The sequence below is a fragment of the Lathyrus oleraceus genome, chromosome 7, assembly GCF_024323335.1.
Source record: "Lathyrus oleraceus cultivar Zhongwan6 chromosome 7, CAAS_Psat_ZW6_1.0, whole genome shotgun sequence".
Classification (NCBI taxonomy): Eukaryota; Viridiplantae; Streptophyta; class Magnoliopsida; order Fabales; family Fabaceae; genus Lathyrus; species Lathyrus oleraceus.
Window position 1 is genome coordinate 439,239,602 of NC_066585.1, and position 6,977 is coordinate 439,246,578.

Below are 6,977 nucleotides of genomic sequence, written 5' to 3' on the forward strand. Positions count from 1 at the left end.
AAAATGCGGCTGAATGATCTTCTCTTCATGCTCAAGTAGCCGAATGATTTCATCAGGAATCTCTTCAACATCATCTTCCTCTGCCTCAAATACAGGGAATTCAAAATTGGGAGATGGTGTTGGGTCATTATGTTCAATGGGTTTAGAAATCAACCTGCATAATGATTTTGGATATGAAAAGCTTTAGAAATCAAACAAGGCAAACATTATGCAGATGAAAAGATTGATTTTATTCTATTTTTTAGGGTTTTATGTGATCACCGATTTCATGCAAAAAGCAAAAAGGGAAAATAAATGGGAAAAACAAACATTTAACATGAATTTATTGAATGAAAATATCATTGTACTTATGCGCCAACAATGTCATCACTCCTCCTTTTGGCATGGGAGAAGGTTTTTTAAACAAAGTGATTATTACGTTGACTTATGGACAACTGTTGGAATATCCACAACGACCCAATTGTTGCAGACCCCTCCAGGGATGATGAAATTGCCAGAATCCTTTGTATCTTCTTCTAAAACGGCAGCAGCCTCCTCATCTAGACCAGTGTGGATGAAACCTCCACTCTTGAATAACCCTTGCTTGTTGAAAGTACCAGAAGAAAAACCTATGCCAGCCCGGGACTCGTTGTCTTCTAACTCAATCATTTTTCCCAAACCAGCAGTTGCACCACACTCAATGGCCAACTTCGCATCTCTATAGGAAGTAAATGAAGGAGTTCTCTTCTCAATAGGCTCAACTATAGATAAAGCTTGGAAAGGAGTTCCAACTTCATCCTCAGCATCTATGTACGAGAAGGAAGACAAATGGCTAACCAGGAGAGCCTTTTCCCTCCCTACCACCACCAGTTTCTTATTCTTCACAAATTTCAGCTTCTGGTGTAGGGTGGATGTCACGGCGCCAACCTCGTGAATCCATGGTCTGCCTAAGAGACAGTTGTACGATGGGTGGATGTCCATGACCTGGAAGGTGATCTGGAAATCACTTAGTCCAATCTTGATTGGGAGATCAACTTCCCCAATTACAGTTTTTCGAGACCTATCGAAAGCTTTCACAACAACCCCACTTTGCCTCATGGGCGGCCCTTGATACGACAGTCTTGAGAGAGTGGACTTCGGCAACACATTCAGGGATGACCCAGTGTCCACCAGCACATTGGACATGCCGTCGTCTTTGCAATTCATAGATATGTGTAATGCCAAGTTGTGGTCTCTTCCCTCCTCAGGAAGATCAGAGTCACAAAAACTCAAATTGTTACAAGCAGTAATATTTGCAACAATGCTATCGAATTATTCTATCGTGACATCATGATCTACATGTGCCACATCCAAAACTTTCTGCAGAGCCTCTCTATGTGGTTCTGAATTCAGTAGTAATGGTAACACGGATATCTTGGATGGCGTTTGTAAAAGCTGGTCTACAACGTTGTACTCGCTCTTCTTGATGAGCTTCAGCATCTCATCACAGTCTTCTTTTCCATTGTCACTAGGGCCAACAGAAGTAGGATTTTTCAGTACAGAGGAGGGTTTAACAGCAAGTTCCGAATTCGGAGAATTCACCGCATTCCCAATCGGGCGTTCAACAAAATCAGCATTAGCTTGAGGCTTCGGTGGTGCTGAAAATACACGACCACTGCGGGTCAAACCACTTACGTCAGCAATATTCACAACAGAGGAAGAAGGCAAAGGCACCTCTTTCCCATCTTCTACAGCAACAACGTTGTAACGAAAGGGAATTGCCTTTTCAAAAGAGTATGGCACAGGACCGGCAGGCTTAATGATTAAGGAAGGAGAAACCTTCTACTTGCTACCATCGTATTTAATGATAACAGGTTCGGGCATCCGGAACACTGGGGAAATTACGTTGACCTCAGGCTCATCTTCGTCAACATTCATATTCTGAAGGATTTCAATAACTCCTTCATCCAGCATTTCCTGAAGATCTTTGCGCACCTAGTGACAACCCAATCGGTTAACAGGGAAAATTCGGCATCTATCATGGTCGTGCTCATAGTTACTGCATTCGCACAGTAAACGGTGCAACTCAACCAAAGATTGTCGAATATGACTAACATATTTGACCTTGTATTTTCCAGGGCAGCACTGGACCATGTTGACGGATTTCCCATGCTCGGGCAATGGGTTCTTCTTCACGTTAGGACCTACGTCCTCAAAACACAGAATGCCACACCTCACAAGGTCTTGAACCTTGGTCTTCAAAGGATAGCAATTCTCCACGTCGTGGCCGGGAGCACCAGAATGGTAGACACAATGCAATTCGGGCTTATACCACCACTGGGGGTTAGCAGGTATAGCCGGTGGGTCTCTTGGAGTAATCAACTTCCTCTCTATCAAAGAGGGATATAATTCTGCATACGTCATCGGAATAGGATCAAAAGTGACCCTTTTCCTCTCATAACTAGTGCTGGTTTGATTACTGTTTCGAGGCCGGTAGGCCTGCTGTTGCGGACGGTGTTGTTGCTGATATTGCTGAGGTGATTGCTGATTGTTGCTATGTTGATTGTCTCTGAACACAGGTGCTATATGAGCCACCTGGTGCTGGTTACTGGCGGGACGCACAGTCTTCCTCCTCACAGAGGGTCTTCTTGGTTTCACATGGGAGGTCATAACATGCGTCTCTCCATCTTTCTTCTTTGCAAACGCCCCATAGCGCTTGGCAGAAGAGCCTTCTTCTCTGGTTAGACGTCCTTCTCTAAACCCTTCTTCTAGAAGCATCCCCATATTCACCATCTCGGTGAAGTCAGAAGGAGCGCTAGCAATCATCCGCACATAATAGAATGAACTCAAGGTCTTCAGGAAGATCTTGGTCATTTCCTTCTCTTCTAGCGGAGGCCCAATCTGTGCTGCCACCTCTCGCCACCTCTAGGCGTACTCTTTGAATGTTTCCTTGTCCTTTTGGGACATGGCCCTCAACTGATCCCTATCAGGAGCCATATCCACATTATATTTGTATTGCTTGACGAAGGCCTCGCCAAGGTCGTTGAAAGATCGGATGTTCGCACTGTCTAACCCCATGTACCATCTCAGGGCGACACCGGATAGACTATCCTGAAAGTAGTGGATGAGCAACTGGTCATTATCAGTCTGAGTAGACATCTTCCTGGCATACATGACCAGGTGGCTGAGAGGACAAGTATTTCCTTTGTCCTTTTCAAAGTCAGGGACCTTGAATTTCACAGGAATCTTCACTTTGGGAACCAAACATAGTTCGGCAGCAGACTTGCCGAAGAGACCCTTTCCTCTAAGAGTCTTCAATTCCTTGCGAAGCTCAAGAAATTGATCATTCATGGCGTCCATCTTCTCATAGACATCTGGGCCCTCAGACGGCTCAGAATGATAGATGGTGTCATCTACCCTAGGCATGGTATGCACAACAGGAGGAGGAATAGCAAGGACTGGGCTAGATGTCGGCATAGAAGCAAAAGTGGGAGCAGGACCCTCAGGCATGAATTTAGGAGGCATCCCCCACGGAAACCCGGTTGGCATGGCTGTAGGAGCAAAGTGTGCACTGGCGGCAGGCACAGTAGAGGAGACAATCTCTGAGATAACTGTCCTCTAGGGAGGAGTTGAAGGCATTGGAGAAGACTGGCTCTGGGCAGCCAAGAATGATTCCATCAAAGCACTCAGTCTGGCTACTTCTTCTTTGAGTTCACGGTTCTCTTGCTCTAGTTGATCCATCAGTCTTGCAGAGTTGGCTCTAGTATAGTACCAGTGAGTAAGCTTGTCTTCAAAATAAATGAAGAGCACAGAGTTAGACCACGGGACAAGAGGCCGGAAACAAAACCTGCTTATGCACATGATGCATGTAATGCTTGTGCATGTGATTTGTTTTTATATTTCAAAGGAACTTTAGGGGTTTACTTGTAAATTTTGGAAATATTAAACATTCATCACATATGGAAATATCTCATCAAATAATACCATGGGAAAGAAGTACAACATTTGTCAATCCTACACAAGAGAAAAGGAAAATAATCATCCTATGGATCCCTAGAAACAATCATCTAATGCTCGGGACACAGGAAGATAAGATGCGCGAAGTCTCTTCACTTCCCTCTCATAGGCTGCCTCCATATCTGCCTTCTCCTTGGCGAGTCGATCGTATTTCCTCTTCCAAAACTTGGAAGACTGAGGAAGTAGAGAAGTCCATGCATCATCGGGATCATCAATAACTTGATGCTCGAGAAACTCTATCAAAGCACCCTTCTCCTTAATCTGCTGAAGCAACTCTTCCCTTTCACGGATCCAGGCACGTGATCGGTCTTCGTCTCTCAACTCCTCTACTCCTTGATTAGGGAGGGTTGAAGGCCCAGCCATAATCATAGGTGTAGGTCTCGGATACTTGTAAGGCATGAGGTACTCAGATGCTCTCTTCCTTACCCAAGCAGTATAAGGCTCCAAAGCGATGCAATTCTTAGGACCCAACTCCTTCCTTCCTTTCTTATGAATCTTGCGCCAAGCGCGTACCATCCTAGCTTTCAAGCCTTGGGGATCTTTACCCTCCTGAAAGAACACACCCTCTAACAAAATGTTATTAGGTTTATCCTTTAGGGGGAACCCAAGCTGACAACGTGCCAAAACAGGGTTGTAGTTAATCCCACCACATGTACCAAGAAGAGGCACATTGGAGAATTCACCACAAGAGTCGATAATCTGCACACCATCATACACACGGTTGTACCAAGAGATATCATCATTAGTGAGAGACATAAGTCTCGTGGACCACCGTAGACATTCCTTGTTCTCCTTGAAAGCGACCGTCTGAGGTAAGTGAGAAATAAACCACTTATATAACAGAGGAAAACATCACACAATGGCACCACCACCCTTTGCATTCCTCATATGCAAAGAGAAATAGGCATCACCCAACAAAGTGGGAACGGGATTAAGAGTAGAAAAGATCCTAATAACGTTCACATCCACAAACTTGTCGATGTTGGGGAACAACACTAACCCATAAATGAGAAGTACAAATATGGCTTCAAAAGAATCCTCACTCATGGCCTTCCCATAGATAGTAGCTTAAGCAATGAGGAACTCAGAAGGGAGACCTTGAATTCCACCTTTGGTAGTCATATGAGCACCAACCAGAGATTCATCTATGTGCAACATGTCAGCTATCTCTTGAAAAGCAGGAACATTCTCCAAGCCACTGAATGGCAACTGATCCAGGATAGGTATACCCACAAGATAAGCATACTCCTCAAGGGTAGGCAAAAGCTGAAAGTCCGGAAACGTGAAGCAACGGTACAAGGGATCATAAAACTGCACCAATACACTCATCAATCCTTCGTCCACCTGAGTAGTCAAAAGAGGAAGAAGCTTCCCAAAACGAGCTTTGAAACCCAAGGGATCTAGTACACAGGATGTCAGATTCCTTAACTCTTTCAAATCTGGTTGTCTGAAGCTGTACTTCTTTGTATTCCTTCTTTGTCTTTCCAGGTCTGAAAATTTTGCAAATAAACCCCTTAAGTTCCTTGAAAATTTCCTTTATTATTGATGATATGGATGCAAATGAGTGCATGAATGCATGGATGCAACAATCACACTCAAGGATCAAGCAAAGCACACCAAACAAAGTTCATGGGATGGATCATATCATCCTTAATATCAATCATCCATTTTGGTGGATTATGCTTTACACCTTATCAACACCCAAGTTCCATTGATATTAAGGATATATGAACGGATCAACCATGAATCAAGGGTTTGTTGCAAGTCACGAGCATGGAGTCTTGGTTAAGAACCACCCAAGGGAAATGTACTAGGATTTAAACCTGCCAAACATGTTCTACAAGAGGTTCCCATAATCATCATCCCATCTTTCGGATATTATCGGAGACACGACTACTCGTATTCCAAAAATATTCTCAAGAGAGACTCTTATGAGTGTAGTATCGCGTAACAATTGTATTAAATCTTACACTTGAACGACTTTCGCACTACATCCTAAAAATAGGCCAAGATGGGCTTGGTAAACTAAGGTCCTTGGCTTCTAAGGTCTATATTGGAAAGAGTAATGTCTAACCACAACTTACTTGTGTGACATTATTGATCCCAACATGACCTCCACCAAGTGAATGGACTTGCAAGTCAACTTGCTAAGGAATAACTCCACACAAGTCAACAAGACTACGCCATTCTCCTATCCTAAGTGCACTCGAGTCCGGGTATAGAACTCATCTCACAAAGATCACCAAGCATACAAGGAATTAATATCAAGCAAATCAATCATTACATACAATACAGTAATCCCAAATTGCACAAAAAATATGTCACAAAACAAAACAATTCAACAAGCATGAAGAGTTGGCAAAAACCACTAGGCAAATATTCCTTCCCCATCATGGTCGCCACTTTTCTGTAGCGGGGTATTCGTTACCATTAGAGATATTGACTAAGTCCAAGGTAAATCATACAAGTCGAGTCGCCACCGCACTTCTATTTATCCAAAGGAATGGTTAGAAAGCGAACAAAAACCTAAAAGTTTTAACAAAAAAACTAGGTAAAGAAACAAAGATCTGGGTAAGGGGGTTGGTTATGCAATGGGAAGGTGTTAGGCACCCAAAACATCCTAGGTACTCCTAGGGAGCCCTTTTCATACTTGTTGTAAGGTTGTTGTTTTGTGAAAATTTGTTTGTGCAAACATGATTGAAGAGATGAGAAGAGAATATACAAGTTTATTTACATTTTTATGTTTGGATGGATAAACCCATTGCCTACGTACCATCTTATAAAAAGATTAGGATCAAAACCTCGTAGTTCGGGGTAAAAATATCTCAAAAATGAGTTGGTGAATTGATTGGTCCAAAAGCCTTAAGGTCTTTTGTTATGAAAGGGAGAAAACTCAACCAAACCACAAATCCACCATGTGAGGATAGCTTCAACATGCTAGTGAGGGGTTAACCCTATAATAAGCATGGAAGACTCATTGTCCATCACTAAGGATATAGGTG